Source organism: Cyrtonyx montezumae, unplaced genomic scaffold (assembly GCF_038088225.1).
Source record: "Cyrtonyx montezumae isolate F1298 unplaced genomic scaffold, pur_monq_1.0 scaffold_5, whole genome shotgun sequence".
Classification (NCBI taxonomy): Eukaryota; Metazoa; Chordata; class Aves; order Galliformes; family Odontophoridae; genus Cyrtonyx; species Cyrtonyx montezumae.
In genome coordinates, this window is record NW_027072056.1 from 20,524,600 (window position 1) to 20,546,670 (window position 22,071).

General features: G+C 38.5%; 1 long non-coding RNA gene across 1 annotated transcript; it reads right to left on the minus strand.

The window, feature by feature from the left end:
• Positions 1-3,463: 3,463 nt before the first annotated feature.
• Positions 3,464-6,578, minus strand: LOC136056144 (uncharacterized). The gene is made up of 3 exons (XR_010622913.1): positions 6,510-6,578; positions 5,764-5,858; positions 3,464-3,581 (listed from the first exon to the last, which is right to left on the minus strand). It is a non-coding gene; the product is annotated as an uncharacterized LOC136056144 (long non-coding RNA).
• Positions 6,579-22,071: the final 15,493 nt, after the last annotated feature.

Sequence of the window (22,071 nt, forward strand, 5' to 3'; positions counted from 1 at the left end):
ATTACACCTTGGTCTTGTCCTCAGAGGCTGAGGGACAACACCAGTAGACCAATTAGACAGGAGAACTATAGAGGTGAACAGTTATTCTGCCTATTGGCTATTCCAGGCCATAGAGAGGTGAACTTAAGCTGCATAGTTCCCAGGAGCAAGTGGAATAGAGACACAGACCTTTATGAGTCTTGCAATGAAACACCACCTGCTGGCATCAGCTGGGCCAAACTAAAATCAGATTAACTTCTCTGCATATGCTGAAGAACATCTATCTGCAGGGCTCAGGTGTGTGTTGAAGCTTCACGCTGGACCTAAGTAGAAGAGAATAGAGGAAGGATAAGTAGGGTATAAGTTACGACTGTCTCTACAGTCTGTCTCTTGTCTCCATCACCCACTCACAAATGCCAGTCAGAAAAGGGTTGTGTCTACACATGAAAGACAGAGGTAAGCAGAGAAAGAAGTGTTGTTTTGTTAGCTTTTACTTTGCCCAGAAGTCAATGTAAAAACAAAACTTCTAAGAGAAGTGGAAACAGATAATTTTCTGTGTCAGAATTAAGCCAATGCTTACTGGTGTTGGTGCCACTGAAGAAGCTCCAATGAGAAAACGTAAACATCACCTACATATATATCACAAACACAACTACAATACAGTGCACAAGAGTGCTAAATTATTTCCAGTCGTAGTATCATCATTAGTGATTTGGGGGAAAGAAGTGAATTCTAAATGAAACTAGAAGATCAGAAACACAAAAAGAAGCAAACCAGAGACATTAGAAATGTGATTGAGATTGAACTTCAAATGCTTCAGGATAACGTATCTTTGGGGGAAAAAAATACTGAAAAAAGCATTAATGGGAAGAAAGTGCATGAAAATGTTGACGTGCTGGAGCAATGAACAGAATCTGATGGGATATTCTTTGGCTATGACAACAGGAGATCAGATAATGAGCTAGAGAGTACAGTGTCAGGCCACAGGAAAAAAGAAACCTAAAAAAAATCTCTTCACTGACTAAAATTCTCCAGATCTACACAACCTGACCCATTCTGCACACACAATTTAAAAAGTCTCCAGTCACTTCCTTGCCCCAGGTACAGTAAAAAAAAGTAAGTACAAAAAATATTTTGGGGAACTACACATAATTGGTCTGCCTCTGAAGATAAATATCATTAAGAGAAGCACAGCAACCGGTAGATGAGGATTTTCAGGGCAAGATGCATCCCAGTTGCTTCTACCTCCTTTCCTTTAGCTTCCTTTGAACAACCTCAACCACAAATTCTTTTTCAGGTGTTTTGAAGCAAATAATGACACTTTCATTTCATTTTAGGGGGCTGCTGGGGCTGACATAACTCAGTGTCGTGTAATATTTGATTAAAGGAATGGGAGAGATGAGTCAACTTCTTGGTAGAAATTCAACAAATTCTTTGGAAGCATTCTCGATCTAGGTAATTTGGTAAGACATCCTTCTGATTCTTCTCCAAATAGGCTGACTTTAGTGATCGTTCAGCATAACTATGTAAATATATTTTTACTGATATAGGTCTAGGCCTTTTTATTAGGAAAAAGAAGCAGCTTGTTTTCCTCTGTCAGTGAAAATGGGGTTGGGTAAAATCACAAAGAAATATAAAAAGAACTTAATATCCTTGAAGTGGAAGTCAGAGTTAAACCTCATGCAGAAGAAGCATGATCTGCCAGAACTGACAGAAGGACCATGTAATTGCACAAGTGAAAGCTGCAGATATGAAAAGGCACAGGACAAATTCTGAGAGCTATTGATGCTAGGCCATATAATCATTTACAGACGTGTCCCTTCTCCTAATCTTTCAGTGGCTTTTATTACAATGTAAATAAAATATTTTAAATTTTAAAGCTGCCTTATGATTACTGAACAACAGCTAAAAAAAATGTTAACACTAAATTTAAGGTGTTCCTTGTTATTATAAATAAATTCTAACTAAAACTATATGGAACTCAGAGTACTTGATATTGATTACTTTGAAGAGCAGCATTTATCTCAAAACTTGATTTAGCCCTTGAAGGCCAAAAACTGACGACATTCTTCAGCAATCACACAGTCCTTGTCCTCTTATCAACCAGGTTGCATTACAGGCTTTAAAATTAATAAGACCTAATTTATTATGTGCTCATTTTGATGAAAAATCAAGTAATCTAACAAAACCATGCCTAAATTCAAGTATAAAATGAGAAGTTTTTAGAGCTCGAACAAAAACTAGAGAAAACAAAGACATTTCAGTATAGGCTTTGGTGAATGGATGTTTTTGCACTTTGAGATGGGACGTTTGGGAATGTAATAATATCCTGAGCAGTCACGACCCATTTCAGCATCTAATTTTTCTTTCTCTTCTGTGGAATATTATTCAATACCTACTTTATTACTCTGGATCTCAAATGTCCACGGTTTGCAGAAAACAATAACTGCCCTAATCTCTTCAAAGAAAAATACAAAGCTCAGATTCAGGATGCATTAGCCAAATAATCAAGACCAGATTGTCTTGCAAGAAACATTAATAAGTAAATTATACATGAGATGATAAAAATTAAACATTTTTTGCTTCCATCAGAATGCTAGATAATACATGATAGATAGCTCCCTGTGGCGTATGGCTGAGAATGACATTATTTAATGACCTTTGCCAACTGTAGAGTTAAAACCATGCTGGGTAATTTCAATTTATAATAAGTTATGCTTCTTTCATTGTTCTAAAGTTAGAAAAATTAATCTGCTGAGGAAAACACAGCTCACGCCTACAGCTGTAATTCCCAAAGGTGTCTTCATACTTCTTGGACAGCGCTACTACAAGAAGGCAGGAGCCATACCTGTTTCTACGCTTGCTGCATGCAGGTCACCATTGTTTTTCACATGGTCCTTTCCAGTCTTTAGTAAATTTCATTGTAAAATAAAACTTATTTAGCTAGTTATTAGTCATAACATTGTGTCTTCCTGCTTCAGTCTCTTGGGATTTTTTTCCATATCCTTGTCAATATAATGTAAATAAATTGTTCTTTATTTTCTTTTTTACAACAGTCCTGTTCGTTATCTCCTGACACCTGTACATCGCTAACAAGCTCTGTGCCATTCTCAGCTGCAGAAGGACCAAGGCACGTTGGTCTGGAAGAGATGCCTCATGCTGCCAGCCCCATTGGTGCTCCTCCCTCAACCACCAGCTGCCTGGAGGCACTGGGATGCTCAAGCATCTCCCTCCCTGTTCTGATGCATAAAACTGACTGGATTGGAATAACAGAAAGTAGAGACAAGTGTCTCTCAGAGACTTTTTTTTTCTTTTTGAAAACACACAAATAGATACACAGGAATGGCTGGTCCAGCTCAAAATGAACACACACATAGTCCCATGTCCTTCAACACCCCCCACAGCCAATATTTAGAAAACACAACTGCATTCCCCAAAATACCTTCTCAGCCTGCAGCTATTTGTGGTTCAAGAGTCCCCTGAAACTGAGGTGAAATCTTTCTATGTGACGGATTTTTCCTCAAAGAATTTTCTTCCATGGATTCTTTTCTTTCTTCCAGACACATTTTGAACCTATGCAGATTTTTGGCACATCCTCTGTCCTGCAAGGTGAAGACAACACCTCACATTAACAAAACAGTGAAAGCACAATATTTCATTAAAAGTTGAACACATAGCATATTCCCAGGGCTGATAAAATATAAGTAAGTAAGTAAATAAATAAATGGTTCTTCTTGCTCTTCTTTTGTTATTATTAACATTTATGTAACAACAGCTAGATTTCTCTATATCATCTTATGAAGGAACTTCTTTATCTATCCTCTGCTTTGATCCCACAGCAACAGCTGCTGGTCTGGTGGAGTTCTTCTCTTTGTTTTCCAAAGCATAATTTTGAATACACATAAGAGTGTTATCAAGGATTCTTTTCATTTATAGAAGAGCAAATTATGATTCCAGTTATAGATCAACTGTTATTTTAGACGTAGTTAGAGCACAAACAACAACATACAGACTGCTGGTTCTAATACAGTTCAGATAAGTTGCAGTTTACACCATGCAGTGATTGGGAATTTTAACCTCTTTTCCTCTACTAAGTAGAGAAGTCAGAGGTACGTTTGAAGATGGTAGTTTTTCTAAAATGGCTCATTATGTTCTTGAGTGCAAGTTAGTCACTCAGGAAGACAGCTGAAGTTCATAAACCTAAACCAGTTCAACACAGCCCACACAAGTGCTTCTGCAAAAACCCAATGCAATGTACAACACCATAGATTTAGAAGCTTATGCTGAACTTGTGATCAACTAAGACAGAGAACATGCTTTCCAGTCCTATCTGTATATTGCATCCTATCGTGGCTAAGGAAAAGTTCTACAAAAATCCCTCCTAACACATAGAACAGACTACCAGCTTCATCCCTCTCTGTAACACTCCTCATTCCTGACAAAGCACCAGAAATTTGGAGAAAAGACATCCCTGAGGAGTTCCAGTCTCAGGCTCCATGCAAGTAACAAAGTACATTTTCAGCTCTGACATCTCTCATTTGTAATACCTGCAACATTCACAAGCTTATTAGTAAGATAATTGCATTCAGCATGATGGTGCAAAACTAGTCCACAAAATAGTGTGCGAGAATCGTTACTGATATCAGATACTGGGGGAACAACGTAATGAAAATACACTGTAGGTTATTTGTCTGTGTTTTATGTGCTCTATCTATATAAGCACCTTCAATGCTATTTAATCTATTATTTAAAAAATATGTATATCTGTAAAGCTATTATATATTGAATTGGAAGAACTGCTGCTTAGCCTTCACGATCTCAATGGTGTACTCAGCTGAAACAAGAGGTTTCATTTGAATGCATTTTAATATTTGCTCAGTCAGATGAAACGGCATATAAATATATCTCAAAAGATTCTGCTTCAGTAAGCTTTCTAAATGAAATTGGAACCACCTAAATGGCCTGCTAAATGCTGAGGTACTTTTATTATTTATTTTTAATTAATTTAATACATTTCCCTACCGAAACCTAAACAAAACAATAGGAAAAAAAAATCAGGGAATATATAAGAGGATTGGAAAAAATGGTGGGCAGAGGATCCTAAAAGGCAAAGGCAGATATAGTTTGACCAAACAACATTAGTGATCAGGAAGTAAACAACGTGGAATCAGTTACATTCAGACTTCAGAAAACTGAAATTTACATCTTTGAAACCAGTTATTTCTTGGTGCTCATCACAAAATTTAAAATGAAGTCATTAAAAAATTGACATCAGCAACCACCTAATATATTGCTATGAGGATTTAACCATTAATTTCAGACTATTTACAATTAGAAGTTGGCTTAGTTTTTAAATCATATTTTAATGCAATTTCACTTCACAAAAGCAGTTCTGTTATGGTCTGAGCAGCTTTGTGGCACAATCTGTGTACACCAGCATCAAACACTGCAGCTCTGTGTTATGTTGTGACTGTTTCTCTTCCTGTTACTGTAAGTGAGAGCACTTCCCTGGTATTCTCCATATGCCTAAATGAATGAAATCGCTCACATGGCCACCACAGAGTGAAGTATGGCTAATTAGTTATTTGTGCATTCACATAAATGATCTTAAGGAGGCAATAATTGCACTGAATGTGCATTGACTTCAAGAAAGAACCTGAAAAGTGACTAGAGAATTAATAGATTAGGTAGAAAATATTTCATTTGAAAACTTCTGAGTTAATACATGCATTAGTCATTGCTGTGATCACACTGAGCCAGCGTGCTGAGCTGCTGTTACTGTACCTGCCTCAAACGTCTGGTTCCATTAACAGAAAGTTTCTTGTTGATTTCTACTTTTCTTAGTCCATCTTCATGAGTCTTTCCATGAGTAATACCTCCTATATATTGCCAATATGGTACAACATACTAAAATAGGAGGCATTACTTTCAGAGCAGCCCTCATAATACCAGCACATTATTTTTCCATATCGAAGTTAATATTTTATAGCTTAGAATGGTTTAATCTGTCTGAAGAGAAATGCTTATTTCATAATCATTTCCCACTCTGTGCCAAATTATCCTCTTTGCAAATAATCAAGCTGTGTAGTTAGAACATAGGTGTTGTTAACAGGAAGATTCAGAGGAAAAGGAAAGGACATATGAGCCCTCCCCCCACCCCATCATTCTCTAGTGATGAATAACTGATCTTCTAATATTAAGAGTAGGATATTATACATGCACAGTTTCATACACTTCCCACAGCAATCTGGTTTTGATAGCTGGAATATATATTTAGCTCTTTTCTCGTGGAGTGACTTTTAATGACATTTAGAAGTGCTAAGGTACTTTGAGGATTAGGCTGCTTATTAGTCCCAGTGTACCCTATAAGTGGTTGTTCAGATATTAAACATTCCCTCTGTCAGGGTACATAAACAATGAGCCCATTTGATAGGAGGCAAATTTTCCATAATTCTATTTTGCTGAGTTTATTCTCATTACCTTCAGACATTTATCTGCATACAGACCTTCCTGGTATGGTAATTACTTACTTCATCTTCTCTTTACCAAGTGCTGAGTGTTACAAAACTGCCTCAATTTTGTTTTCCAGCTCGTGTTTGTTTCTTAGTCAAGCAACATTGGCTTTAGAAGAGTGCACTTCTGGTTTTTCTTTGAATTAAAACAAGCACATATCGGCAGCTAAGCTATAATACACTCCCTCCAAAACAGAATCTACATTGGAAAAGATCTTCAAGATCATCAAGTCCAGCTATCAACCCAATCTCCTGAGTCCCGCCACTAGATCATGCCCCTTAGCGTCACATTCACACACCTCTTAAAATCTCATAGATGGGGACACCCCATGCACGTGGGGAGCCTGTTCCAATCCTTAACCACCTCATCCATGAATAAATTCTTCCAAACATCAAATCTAAACACCCACTGTCACAGCTTGGGATTGTTCCTTCACATCCCATTGCTTGTCATTGGAGAAAAGAGACTGGCACTCCCTTCACTAAAACCTCCTTCCAGGAAGTTGGAGACAGTGTTGGGATCACCCTTCAGCCTTCTCTTCTCCAGACTAAGCAGCCCCAGTTTCTCCTTGGAAGTGTTATTTTCTAATCCCTTCACCATTCTCACTGCTCTTCTCTGTACAACCTCAAGTAAGTCAATGTTCTTCTTGTAACAAATTGACCAAGGCTGAGTAAAATGTTTGAGGTGTGGTCCACAAAGGGACCACCACTTCCCTAAATGTCACACGGATATACTTGCAGATAGGACTTTAATATCTACTTCAGAACAAGTTGATGAATTTCCCACCATCACAAATATTTTCATCACATTTGACTCTACATTCAGCTTTTAGAACCTTACAGAGAAATTCAGTGGTTTTACTGAATACTGAAATCTAAAGACAGATCCTGGAAATGGCGGAGAGTGGGGGGGGAGGGGGATTCAAGGAGGCCAATTGTTTGCCTTTTGTGCGTTGATTTAATATTATAATTCAACATATAAACATAATTATTCTTGCACTCTTTCTGCTAGAGGAAATACGTGCAGCTTCTGATAATAAGATAATGCAGAGGATTCATTTCCTACAAGCTGTCTTTGTATTGCTTATTGTACTAAATGAATGCGAGAGATGTGCAATACATAATCATAAAACATCTTTCTGTGGCAAGAAGAGCTCTTTTCTACAAGATAACTGATAATGTTTTTTTGTTTGAGTTTTAGAACAAGAATTACAGCAATCAGCGATATGAAAAACAAGACAAAAAGCAACTCAGAACCGATTCTGCATTCAATCATATAGGTTTCCCCACAAACTTTACAAGACAGGCTGTAACAAAGAACATCTGAGGTTTTGCATTAAGTGAAATCAGTATTTCTTGATTTGGATATGTTAAAGTGTCATATCTGGTAATTTCCCTTTAATTGTTACTCATGCAAGTCAGTCTTTGCCTCTATCTACCAACAGCTAAGACACTTCTACAATTATCCATTTATAAATATTAGCCTTTGCTGTAACCATCCTATATCCTTTTCTTATCCCAGGATCACTGTTTGATTGCCAGTCTAGGCTTCTGGTTTCAGACCCTTAATTTTCTAGCAGTTTAACTGTCCTGAAGACGGTCAATTTCATCTAGATGATGCTAAGTGCCTTTTCTCAACATAAAAGTAATGAAGAGTTCTAACCTTCATCTTCCAAGTGGGAAAAAGAAACCCTTCTTCTAATGAGAGGCGCTTTTATGATTGCACAAGACAACAGCAGTATCTCAAGGCTTTTGTAGCTGCCAAGTAGAGGAAAACTGCTTTAACAAAGGGATGAAGCACCTCCTAAGCAAACAATGAGAGAAATACTTGAGCTGTGGCTTGATGTTCAAAACTGGGCATTAAAATCATGATTTCTTGGACTAGAGATAACAGAAGCGGTGTCTCTTGGAGTATGTCAGTCAAAGGCCACTGTCCCTTTGCCACAGAGAACACAGACAAATTTAATTAGAACTTCATTCCTAAGGTGGGGGTTTGCACAGTGGTGAAGGCATGCTCGCTAGCTCTCCTATTAGTCACATGCATGCAAACAAATATATAGGCATATTGGATAACTCAAAAAAGCCAAATCTGCAGGCAACCCTTTAAAATTCCTGCTGTAAAATCTCAGTATAGGCTAGTGCTGATGTGTTGCAAAATATCCTTTGATTTCCAGGCTCATAAATCAAGACTTCTGCATTCTTCTCCACCTCTCTCCCTACTACTGCATGATCATTGTATTGGGGGCAGACACAGAGGATAAAGGAGGATTTGGTACTGAAGATATGTCTGGACTGTACTACAATTATTTTTTCTTTCTGAAAGCACTAAGATGAAACTCCCAGCTCAGAACCAAAGCAAGAATTTCACAGCTTGTGCATGGAGCTGGGAACTATCATGCTCTATCTCAGCTTGATCTGTTCCAGCAAGGGGCTGCTAATATGTTGCCAGATCATGTCCCTGTTTTCAGTGAGGGCAGTGAGGAAATTTACACTGAAAATAGCACTGTTTAACAAAAATAAATAAATAAAAATCTGATCTCCCTGGAAATGCACCTTCTGCTTCAGTTGTAAAGAGTCCTCTAGTTTAAAAGACTGTAGAGTAAAGAGCATTCTCATGTTGCCTTATATGGACCCAGCATTGCACAGCCCAGGCAAGGAAGTACCTCTATAAAAAAATAATCCAGGTAGATCTAGTAATATTCATACAAGTTAATAAAAATAAAAATTAAAAAGAAAAGAAAACAATGTTTTAAGACTCTGCAGTACTGTAAATCTTCAGTCTCATGCAGCAAAAGTAGGAGCAATTTGCAGGCCAACAATCTTGCTGCAAACCTGTAATGACTAAATTGTGATTGATAATATCAATTTGTGAGCAGAACTGCCACCACAACGTCCCATAGCAACAAGAGGCATTCTGTACAGGATTTCCCACTTGTGCAGTGATTACAGTAATAATGATGAAATTGTTTTGAAAGGATTTCTAAGAGTCTGGTATTCCAGTTAAGTCTAGAGGAAATAAAAGCTGATTTCAGGCTTCTAATTCTGTGTGTTAGTTGAACCACAGTCCAAAAACCACACCTGAATATTTTAATGTCCATAAGGCATGCAAAGCCTGAATGGCAATTCTTCACCTTTCATAGATAGCTCATTACCACTTCAGTCACTTGGCAGCAAATTGCAGAGGTCAATAGTATGCTTCAGTACCTGCTATATGAAAAAAAAAAAAGCCTACTCAGTAGGCAAGGAACAAATGGAAATGAGCAGTATTTCTGCTGGTCTTATGCAGATCTGTCTAGCCAAAGCCATAATTTCATCTGCAAGCGCTACAACATGAAGAGATTCTGTCTAACATGGGTGATAAAAGGTCGTTTATGAGGACAAGGAATTAACAAGTGAGCTTCATTTTCTTTTTTTTTTTTTTCCTTTTCTTTTAGAGAGAGATATATATATATCCACACACATTCCCTTATTAGCTTACCAGGAAAATGAGCACACTGTAAAGTTCATGTTGAAAAGAAAGGTCATGCTTCACTGCAGAGGAAAAAAAAAGCTATTCTTGAAACAATCATCAAGAAAAAAAAATCATAATGAGTGCAACTGAAAATGTGACTTTCGTTATAGGGTAACAACGGTTTTCTACATTTTTTGCTTCATTTCCTGGAGAAGTTATTACAAAAATGACAGCATACCTAAGAAGCAGTTATCTGTTCCTGGCTGTCAATAATTATTCTGGTTATTTACTCTGGACTGGAGCAAGACTTGCTCGGTTTGCCCGAGCTGGCTCCAAAAGTCAGCCAAGATCCTCATGGTCCCACATTACAGTAAAGCAGAGGTGTACTGATAGCAGTCTGATTAAGGTGCCATTAAGGACAGGAATGGCTAGTCATTTTGGTCTCATCTATTTCCTGAAGTTTAAATGCCCTCTAACCTTAAATTATTTACCATAGCTTTGAACAGTAAAACAAGGATAAACAAAGCCAATAAAGCTTCTGTGCTATCTGCCAACATGAACTGCTGGAAGGATTTGAACGTTGGATTTATCTTTTGCTATTACATTTGTCATAGAAAATGTTGCATACTATATGAAGTTCATAATTGTGGATTGTGATTATGCAATAGTAATAGTGCTAAGTGGAAGGTTTGGGGCTGATTTCTTATTTAAAAGTGATAGCATCGATTTGAAATTAATTTGGTGCAAAGCTGGATCTTTATGCCTCAGTAATAGGGAACAATGAAAGGAAAAAATACAGTAGTCAATAGCACAATCCATTAGGGTTGTGTTCTGCTTTGCCCTTGCAGAAAGGCCACTTGAAAAGTAGTAGTCACAACAATTTTAACCGTATTGGCTATTATTATTAGGAAAGCAGACTATATGTTATCATGTGTGTTGAGCTATTGAATCATCTTATATTTGGATACTGGATCTTGAAATATGAAAGCAAACAGAATTCAAGTTAATATAAGTCCACTGTTAGTACTACTCATTATTTAAAATAACACATAAAAAGGTAGTTTATCTGTTGGTTTGTTTGTTTTGCACAGTTGCATGCAAACTATCTTAGCACTGAAAACCTCCATTTAATATGTCAAGATTATCTGAAGTTTCCAAAAACCACTGGAAAATGTCAACAAATTCAAAGACCCAACTCTAATATCTTCATAAAGAGGCAGCCAACTTGCTCCTTTAGAAGCCCTTGGATCTTCTCGTAAGCAATGGTTTCTATTTACTACACTGTTTTACTGCCTATACTATAAAGTAAGGATACTTTTAATTTCTTTCTAAACCTTTAAGACCTTTCTAATTGTTTCAGCACTGTGTATTCCAAAGTGTTTGACAAAAGTGTATTTTTCTGAACAGATCCTTCACAGCTCTCTTACAAGATGAGAGTTTGCTCTCCTTAAGTAAAAATAAATAGATATCAGAACATCTCTTAGAAACTTAAGTGTTCAAAATTAACCTTTTGTTCTAGGAGAAAGAGGTCATAGAAATGCCTGGATTGTAACTAACTTCTTGTGAACATAAGAGAAAGAGGATGCTTGTTCATTACCCAGTGAGCAACTCTCCTCCCCAGAAGAGCACAAAGTCAGCATTGCAGAGCTCTCACCATGCCCCTCATGTAGCCAGATGCATTAAAAAGTCTACAGTGAGACTCAGACCCTTGTCACTGCAGTGATTCCATGTGAGCTATATATGCCAGGAATGGCAACAGAAATACAATCTACACTTAATGGCAGTAGCCACGTGAAATACAAATATATCTTCTATTTTTTAAATGTTTTACCATTAAGTGTCTGCTATTTCATGAAAACATTTTTATTACAACTACATTTTCTCGTGAGAACACAGTCTTGCAAAACATAACATATTTAGTTAAATTCACATCATTTCTTCAGTTCATTTCACTTAGTAGTAAAAAATCTAACGGGCTAATCTACCTATTGACTGATGAGTGTGAGATTTCTCTTTAAGTCAATAACAGCCCTTAGCAAGAATCAGTGACTTTGCTGTTATTTATAAATAAAGAGTTTTATTGAACTTGAGTAGTGTTCACAGTTTAGGTTTTCACAGGTTTCTTATTTATTTATTTTTATTTCTTTTTAATTCTTCTCTTCCCAGCTGTATCTTGGAAGCCACTGTGAACTAAATCAACCCAGAAAATCTTACACATCAACAATAATCATAACCCAGTGTTCAATACCTTGTTTATGGATCTCACAATTTTACAAGCAAAATTTCTTATATATACTTGAATCGTTTTTCAGTGGCATGGCAGCAATCAATATGCAAGCAATAACAGAACTGCATTAAGGGAAGCACTGAATTTATGATCCACCCAGTAGAAATCTATCAATTTCCATCAAGTTCTAGGCACAGTTTCTAATATTTCACACTATGCTGTAGTTTCTCACCAAGTTTATAAATTGCTTCATAAGACAATACGATCCTGAAAGAAATAAGCAGAGCTAAATCATCGAGTAGGTTATTTCTTCATTACAAAATGTGTGGCTTGATTGGCAAATTAGGATTAAAAGTGATTTCTTTGAGTCTCAGATTAATTCTGATTCTTTTTTAGTATTTTGTTATTACTCTACTACAACATTTTACACGCACAACAGTAAAAAGAATACAAGGATTTGAAAAGCCATGCCTGTATATTAGCATCCTATAAAATCCTTTGTTTGAGTAACATTCCTTCCCTTCTCCCAGTCTATGTCACAGTGATCCATCCACAATACAAGCTCTGAACTTTTTGGACTACAGTCCAATTTTACCTATTTCTGATTAAAAAAATAAACTATTCATTGTGATGTGTAATCACAATCCACGATTATGAACTTCAAATAGTACGCAATATTTTCTAGGACAAATGTAACAGCATAAGACGTCTAAGAGGGGTTATGTGGATTTTCAAGAGGTTGAGAACTCTCATCATCTGTCTTAAATCTGCTGCAGATTGAACACATATTTCTATAAAGCTCATTCACTGGGATGTTTAAGAAAGGCTTATCCTCTGTAGAGGAGTCTGAAAAGGAGGAAGCCTTGGATGTTTAGAGCTTTATCATGGGTAGCACCAGTCCACACCCAACTTCTACACTGGCTACCTCTCCAATTGTCTTGAAAGGGCCTTTCATTGCTTCACCAACTCTACTAACCAGGGGGGAGTGGCCAAGAGTGAAGTTCAGAGTCACTCACTGAGATTCCAAAGCCTGTTAGGAGAATACTTGTAAGAATTCTCAGAACTAGGTATGGAAGAAGTTTGAGAGACAAAATCCCAAGCATTTCCAAGCTGCAGGTATTTCTCACATTGCTGGGGGCTTATGTAAGAAGCAGGCATACTGAGGAAGACATGGCACTTACTCCTGCTTTTTAGGAGTCGATACATGCCTACATCTCTGTGCTGGGAGTGACTGCTATAAATTCTGTGTGAAGTTCTCCCTAATATTCATTTTCCCATCTTGGAAACATTTAACCACGTAGTAAAGTTTTGATTAAAAGACATCAAAGAAGCCTTCACAGCATTGTAAATGCTTCCAAATCCCTGCCCAGAACAACTCTTTGCTCTGAATAGCTTCTAAGGATCTAAATCTTGTCATGTATGGTTTAGTCTCACAAACTACCCAGTCTTAAATCTTATCTGGGCTAGTAGTATATGTAATACTTCTTAAAAAGAGGTGCTAAAAACTTAGTGAAAGAAGTGCCCTTGGGGAAGCTTCTGACCTACTCCTGTCAGTGAATGCTTAGTGATCCCATCAATTACCTTAAATCCTAAAAACATGAGGATTTCTCTTACACATTCTGATTTTCTGTAATAAACCTTGATCTCCTCATTATCCACATGGATATCATATAATCCTTATTTTTTATCCTTCTAAGCTCTTGGTCTTAAAGTTATCTGGTGATAAAAAGCTTCAAAGGTTAATTGCAAATTGTGCAAAGTAACCATTTCAGTTTACTAATTCCAAGCGTGTTACCTTTGCATTAAGGTACACGCTCCCACCTGAAAGCATTAAGAGGGAGCATCTGATAAACCTTCCTCACACTAGCAAGTTTTTCCTATGATTCTGCCACTCCTCTTTTTTTGTTGTTATCCAAACATCCTCTTCTCCCCCTTCCTTCACAGACAGGTGATTCCTACGCCAGTATAATTTAAGTGTCATTTTTGCTCTAAGGTCTTCCTGAAAAGTCAAGAACCAAGGAAAACCAAAGTTATTAAACATGATATGGAAAGAATACTGTGTACATTATTGCATGTTATAGCTCCAAGAACATATCTAAAAGCACATTTTGGAAGGCATTCATGGGCACCATGAGCCTTTCATTGTGAAGCAGTCTTTCTCCTTACCAACAAAGTAACTCATTAAATCTGGGAAGCAGCTGAAGTGGCTCAGGTACTCCAGCAAATGCAAACGCTGCACTTTTTGGGCTCTGGACTTTTCAGGACAGCATTGCTGCTGATGGAGCACACCCAGGAGGCCGCAGTCAGGGGGAAGAGAGTGATCCTACACTGCTTGAAAGTTACACTGGTTGAGGGCCATGGAAAAGAAGAAGGGGGAAGTGATTTATACCTGGCATACGAGGTTTTCAGGGCTTGCTAGACAGCAGGGCCTGCTGTAAGCCTGTCACCAGACACCTGAAAAAACCTGTAGGTTCCTGAGAAATGTTGCTTCCTGCTCCTCTCATCAATCACCAGAACAGAAGGATTATAAGTGCTGCTGGCAGGACATGGGTCCAAGAGGACAAAGGAGCAACTGCTGCTCTGCTCAGTCCCAAACACCACTGAGATCAGCATTCCTCTGTCCATAGAGGCTCCTGCTTACAACTGTGGCTGCCAGAGGGTCCTGCTCTAATGGACCTTATCCCACTCCTTGTTCCGACACACGCAGAGGCAACTGGTGTAATGGTCCCCACAGCAGGGCCTGCTATTAGGTGAACAGAAAAATTACCAAATGGTAACAGGATGTACAGTTACATGGGACAAAAGTTTCCCTATTTGTCCTATAACAAACAAATAAATAATAAAAAAATTATTATAATCAAGGAATTAGTCTAAAGAAAACAGATTTCAGTGTGATTGTGTATGTTCTCAATGAAAAATGTCCAAGACAGCACATGAACTGATTTCTATTGGCTAGGAAAGTTTCAATATCTCTGCTAGAGAGAGCTCCAGTGGCTCCTGCACTAAATGGTAGGTTGCACTTTGTGAGACAGAGAAACGTGCACACATCATCCATTCCATCCACCACTGTGTCTCCTTGGAATAATAAAATAATACAGATTTTATAGCTGGGGTTCCCAGACTCCAAGACTCAGACTTCTGGAGAAACTGTAAGCATCTCTTTATTGGATACAGCTGCCGTGACTCAGGATTGAAGATACCCAAGACATACCTACACTTATTTATCTTCTCAAGTCTAGGACCCAATCTGAATTGAATGATTTCCCTTAATTAGCTAGTTAAAATTACACAATGCCTCAACGTCTGGCAGGTATAGACCCAACAGGAGAAGCAGCAATACCCAAAGGTTTGTGCTGCCTGAGAGATTATTTTGGTATCAGTAACTGATGGTCTGGAAGAAGAGAGGCAGCCACTCCCACCTTCACACAGCACCATTTTCTTTCCAGGATGGAAGTCAGAGATTACATTCAAGGCCCCCAGGGAGCGTGTTTTCTCCCCTGATTCTTTCACTCCAGAAACTCATGCTGTGTATCATTTCAGCTCCACTGACCCCAAATCCTACAGCATGTATTACGCCTTATGAAAGAGGTTTAAAATATGAAGTAAGAACTCAAGATATACAGCAAGAACATCTCAGTTTCTGAATTTGCAGCAAGAAGCATCATGCAGCCATGTGTCAGATGCCCTCAGTGGGGATCTTGGACTCACTTCTGCAGAACCTTTTACTAAAGATGGGGATTAAATTAACATAATGATAGGACTCTTTTGTTGGCTTTTAAAAGTTCTGTCTTTCCATACTTCTTCCTGTTCTTTAGTGCAGAGATGTATTCACCTCACATTCTTCTCACTTTTTCTAGAATATAACTTCCCTCTGCGTTTAAAGAACAATATTCTCAGATGATCTGAAAAAATGTACTCATTTTCCCCCATTTTCAGTGTATCCCACATGTAGACTGCTCTCTTGTTAAGCAGGAAGCACATTTAAGCCGTATGGATAGGGCTAACAGACCAGAAATCTACAAATACTGTAAATAATAAACATACTTCTGAAACTTTACAAAGTGGGCTTTCTCCTTTTCTCTAAGCAAGAATAACTAGAAAGGTTTTTCTTCCTTTTGATTAAAGTTGCCACACCATGACTACAATCCAAATGTTTGTTGATGGTGAGTCAGCTTTTCCATATAGATAAAAAAAAAGGCATTTTTATCTCAAGTATATATTTAAGCTTAACTAGTGACTGCTGTAGAACTAAAGCTGTTGAGCAAGAAGCTGCAGCAAAGCCCTTTGCAAACCTCCCTCTTATTCATTGAATAAAGTCACAGAGCCCATAGAGCACGTGACTTCAGTTATCTGTTCATCCCCACACTCACTCAAATTACATATGTTTTGTGTCTACATGAGGGAAAGAAAAGAAAAAGCAAAAAACAAAACAAAACAAAAAAACACCCTACCTGAATGGTTTATTTACAGAGTTAAAGTCTCAGAGCTATCAGGCTACCAGAAAAACAGCTTCTAAGGAACCCAGCTCAGGCCACTTGAAATTTAAAACTGGTGTCTCTGAAAAGGCAGTGCCTGTAACAAACGCTGTATTAAGCAGCACTGTATTTCTGCTTCTTGTTAAGATTACAGCTCAGGCAGCTTTCACTGCTCCTTCACCATGCTTACAGTAAATCTTGGCGAATAGCCCATATATTGCACAGCATAGATCGTACCAGAGCTGGTAATTACCCCTTCACATACGGCAGCTCAAAGTTTGGAGAAGTATTAATTTAATATAGCACTGTTCTACTGAAGGCCATATATTCCCAGTAAATTGTGCGGTAAAAGAGACAGAGTTTTGTTTAGCCAACATTTTCCTTTAACAAATCAAAGCAGAAAGCACACGTTGTTGATCAGTTGGTGAAATTGCTTTGTTAAAAAAATCTCTTTTACCGAGTACCGAAGTACCGACAGCTACATTAATTTCTCTTGAAGCAGAAGTAAATAAGATAAAGCTTTAGGATGGCTTAAGTACTATTGCAAAGCAATATCTGTTCCTTACATATGCTTACAAGACCACTCTGTCACATGCAGCATACTTGGCCAGAATAAACAGGGCTGGTACCCACCAGAATCAGGGAGCACGCGAGTGTCAGCTGCACAAAGCATGCATTGAAAAAGCAAGTTTATCTTCACCTTTCAAACAAATACCACCAGGATAAACTTGAGTTCCCCAGGACCATTTGTTATCCCAGTTGCAGTGCACGTAACATAAAATCCGCAGTGCCTTGGTCAGCTCTGTTTGGCTGTGCAGAACACATGAGCTTTCTGCTGCCAGGTGTCATTCTGCCCAGCTCCCACTCCCCTTCCTGCAGATCATGCACTCATCAAGCAGCCACACACCCTGTACACTTTACCTGTGCCTCTTTTTTCTGTCCTGCCCTTGGGAGGCGTGCTGCAGGTGGGATAACTGGGACACCTCCACGCTTCTCCTTCAGCCTCAACCAGAAAAAGAATGGTATGTTTCCTGCCTTTCTGGCTACACAGTCTCTAAGTAGCAGAGGTCTGGGGCCTTATGCCCCAACAAGGAAGAAATACACACTTTGTCACCTTCAGAAATCAAACACAACATCTGATTGTTGAGTAATTACTATTGGCCTCTGCCTGCCCAGCAGTCAGGATTGCTGTGGTGCTTTGCTTATGTAGAGACAAAGCCTTCACTGTGAAATTGTTTCAGACTCATCATGTAAATTAGATACTGGTGTGTCTGGCAGGGGAAGGGGACAAAGTAAATGCCTTAAAAAAAGGGGAGGATGAGAGTTTACAAAGTCTCATTGGAAAAAGTATTTGGAAGGCAATTAATCCATTAAAACACAGCTTTAACACTGTCTCTCCAAGGCACATACATTATATGCATATAGAAAAATAACCCAACAAAACAACCAACAAAGCTTTTCCAATAAAGTAAAAAAAAGTTTGTCTTAAAAAATAGCTATTAGCAAGATGTTTACACTTGATTCAGCAGAATTCGAAAAGAATAAGTTGTGCACTCTGAATTTTCTTTTAACTCCCTGTGAGTTGTACTGAGCCAAACAATGTCCTATCACGAAACTTACCTTTTTCAAGGGCAGAAGAAAAAGAATGGTTCCCCTTGGTTCCTGCATTGAGATGGCTCAAAGAGTGGGAAAGACAAACCACAATTATCCTGTATCCTCATTCATATCAGGCCACACTCTTCTTTCCAAGTTGGTTATAAGGAAAAGTCCCAAACCAGCTGTCAAAGCTGTGGCACTATCAGTAAGGAAGAGGAAAGGCCAAAGCTTTCACAAAGCCCAGCAGCTGATTCCAATGCATGCTTTTCCCTTTTCTAACCATTTCCAGCTGAGCTGAGTGCCCACCTGCCTGAGGTTACCTCAGCATACCTGTGGCTCTGCTGCCTGTGTGAGGCATGTCACCGGTCACTGCTCCATGGGATGTGGGCTCTGAAACCCCTGAACAACCCGAACCCAACTAGCTGGCTTATCAATTTCCAAAGCATCCAAATGTAACTGTCTCAGAGCCCTCCATCCTTGGCAAGCTGCTGCTCGCACCAGTGCCAGTAACCCCAGGTTTCCATCGTTAAGCTGAATGCCCAGGGTAGGAAAAGCAGCAACCTGCAAACAGATTTGCCTTTTGTATAGAATTCAACGTGACAAGCAGCAAAAGTCTAGCACTTGCAGCCCAAAACCTGTAAAAGCCAATTGTTTCCTTTGCTGCAGCCAGCACGCCACATTTCCCCCTTAATTAAGTTCTTACACCCAGCCTGATTTCACATCAGAAAAGTGATGTTTGGGAACAGAGCAAATGGCTCAGCTGGCACCTGACAGCGTGGCACGCCACAGGCTGAGCTCTGCTGGCAGCAGCCCCAGGCTTCCTGCATCCCCCGGACTCATTCAGTTGCAGAAGGGCTGATTTAGGCAAAGGGAAAAATAAATGGTATTAAATTCTTCCCAGACCTATTATTTCTGCAAGTTCAGCAAAGGTTTGTTGAGGTTTGGGATGGCAGACCATGTGTCTAGAGAGCATATGCAGAGTCCCATCTGATACTTCCAAGATAAATGACAAGAAAGAGAGTATGAACCTTAGTTTTGTTTCACTTTAATTCAATTCTGCAGTTTTCAACGTTTTCTGAGCAGCATGCACCTCTCACAGCCCACAGGTTTCAGTAGCTAGGCCTTGGTAGTAGTGCAGACACATGTGCTAGATACCATTAAAAAAAATAATTAGCTTCTGTTAATTAAGGGCATATCCATTTGCAGCACCTCACCCTTTAGCCAGGCTCCATTTGCAGAAATACTGAGCATGTATTTTTCAGAAACCAAACTCATTTTGAGGTGCGTCTTTCCCTGTTTCTAATTCTTGGCATTGCCAGGAATTTTGAGCAGCCATAAGAGATAAGCAAAAGAATAAAACACATTTATGGCTGGGCACCAAGTCCTGTTTCTATGGGATCACTTTTTGGTGGTGTAAGTACATTTTAGGTGCCATGACCAGTTTGGAAGTTTAAATTAAAATGTTGGATCACTACTTTTGTGACATTACCTAACTGTCTGACTTTTATTTGAACTAATTTTTCCACACGTTCCCTTTGTAGAGAATGAGTTGACCTAAAAGGGTCCCAGTAGAGCCACAGCAGTGGGACTCACAGCTTCACCCGCCCAACAGTCATTTTTTCTGCTGGTGACTACTTGCATTCAGTGGTTGTCCCTGATTTGACACAAAGTTGTACCATTTCTTGAAAGCTGAGGTTCTGAGTGTGTGGAAAAAAATGGGTTTGTTCTGTTTGGGAAACAAAGTGAGAAACAGAATCAGCTCCCAACAATCCTCAGCTATGTATGTTTGCCAAGGTACTAGAAAGCTATACATACTTTATGTGCTGCTGATCTACAATTAGTAATTAGCATTCATTCATTCATTCACTTTTTTTCTTTTTCTACTGTATTCTCATTTAGCTGTATTGTGCTGTCTATACCTGTTCTGACACATCTGTTTACCTAAAACTTAAAATCTATTGAACTAATACACTCATCTCCATGTTACAGCTTTCTTATCAGTTCTTAATTGCTGTCTTTTTATCATCCTATTTTTCCTGCACTCCTATTTTCCATGTAATTACCTCCACATTTGTACTCATTTCTTCCACTTGCTATCACTTACTGAAAGCACGGGAGCAGCAATGCTCCCACAGGCGGATTGGGAGACCTCACCTTTCAGTTGCATTACTCCAGCACCTTTGGGGAAATTTAGGCCCAAAGGGAAAGAACAAGTTGTGCATTGTGCATCACGGCACAATTAGATTTATTGCACCCTTTGCCAATACTGTTATCTGCATTTAACCTTCGCACCAGCCTTTCTCCAGGCAGAATGTTTGTAACGGGAGCTTCATTGTCATTCTCCATCAGTATTACAATAAACAGCCTTCCCTAATCAGCATTCCCCCAGTGCCAAGCCCAAAGGCAATCTGCTCAAGAAGATGTGATGAAACCAGAAGAGATCAATACCAAAAAGTTTTCGCAAACTCAATCTGGCAAGGTTAGCGTGGATAATACTGACAGATAAAGATCTAACTTTATCACACATGACAACGGGATGAAAATAAGAGTGTGTAGGGATGTGGTACTTAAAGCTGTACTTAGAAAATGCATAGGAAACTTGTCTTTTCCCTGATAATTACATTATCAATAAATATATGAATGTACTATGAGTATTGCTGATCTTAAAGATAAATGATAAAATATTTATTTTTAAATGCATCTAAGTAACTCCAGCAATTAATTCAATTTATTTCATGAGCTGCAAAATTAATAGCAAATACAGATTAATTATATAGAACAGATTTCTTTTTTCTTGTTATAACAGCTTTTCTCAGATATACTTTGAAGTCTATGGAATTTCCATTACATCCTTAAGTCTTCCCTTACTTAAGGGATTATTATAAAATAATTCTTTTTTGGTACTCAAAGACTCAGGACTTTTTTGTGCCAGTGACTATGATAACATTTTCCCACCACATTCACATCAAGGGAATAAAAATCATATTATCACAAACAGGAAGGACTAAGGAAAAACAACTCTGAGGATGCAGTTTCTTTAATATCTCTTCTTCTCTTCCTAGACTATACAATATTATTTCTGATTGATTTCCACTGATATTAGCAAGCTATGATTATATTTGTTTTAATGTTATGTTTCAGTGATATGAGAGCACAAAGTAAATTAGAGAAAGCTAATGATCACCAGCACATTTCCTGATAGCTCAGAGAAACTGCTCAAGTGGCACAAACCAATGTCTGCAGTCTGCTTCTGCAAGGAGACCATGTTCAGAAGTAAAACCTAACCCCACACTGCAAAAATGGGATTTTTTTTCCCCAAGGCACAAGAATGTCGTGAACTACTTACATTTCTTATTTATCGATTGATACTGTGATCTAGATGATAGTTTTCAGAGTTGCTTTTACCTTGTGAAGAAAGATATTCCAATGAGAATATCCTGGCAGAAAGTTTTTGTAATTATAATATTCTTATGCAAAAGTCACAGCAACATCAAGGAAACAACACAGCAACCACAGCCTACATGGCATATGTCTTTAAATAACTAGCTGCCAAAAACTTCCCCTGCCAGCAGCTGAGCTGCATACAACCTCTGCTGTGAAGCACTGTGGACAAATTGTGTGTGCAGAGGTGTCAGCCAGCTTTAGGGGACAGAGAGGGGCTTCATACTCAACTGGCCTTTGGGGAAAGCTGCTTAAAGTTATGTGAAATGAAATAGGAAAGAGGAAGTATTTTTTCTTCAGAGCTCTTGAAAACCGAGAGTGAATAGCTGCAAAGGGTGATTGCTGGAGAGAATTAAGGATCCTCTGTGTTCATGTGAGTACACTGCACTT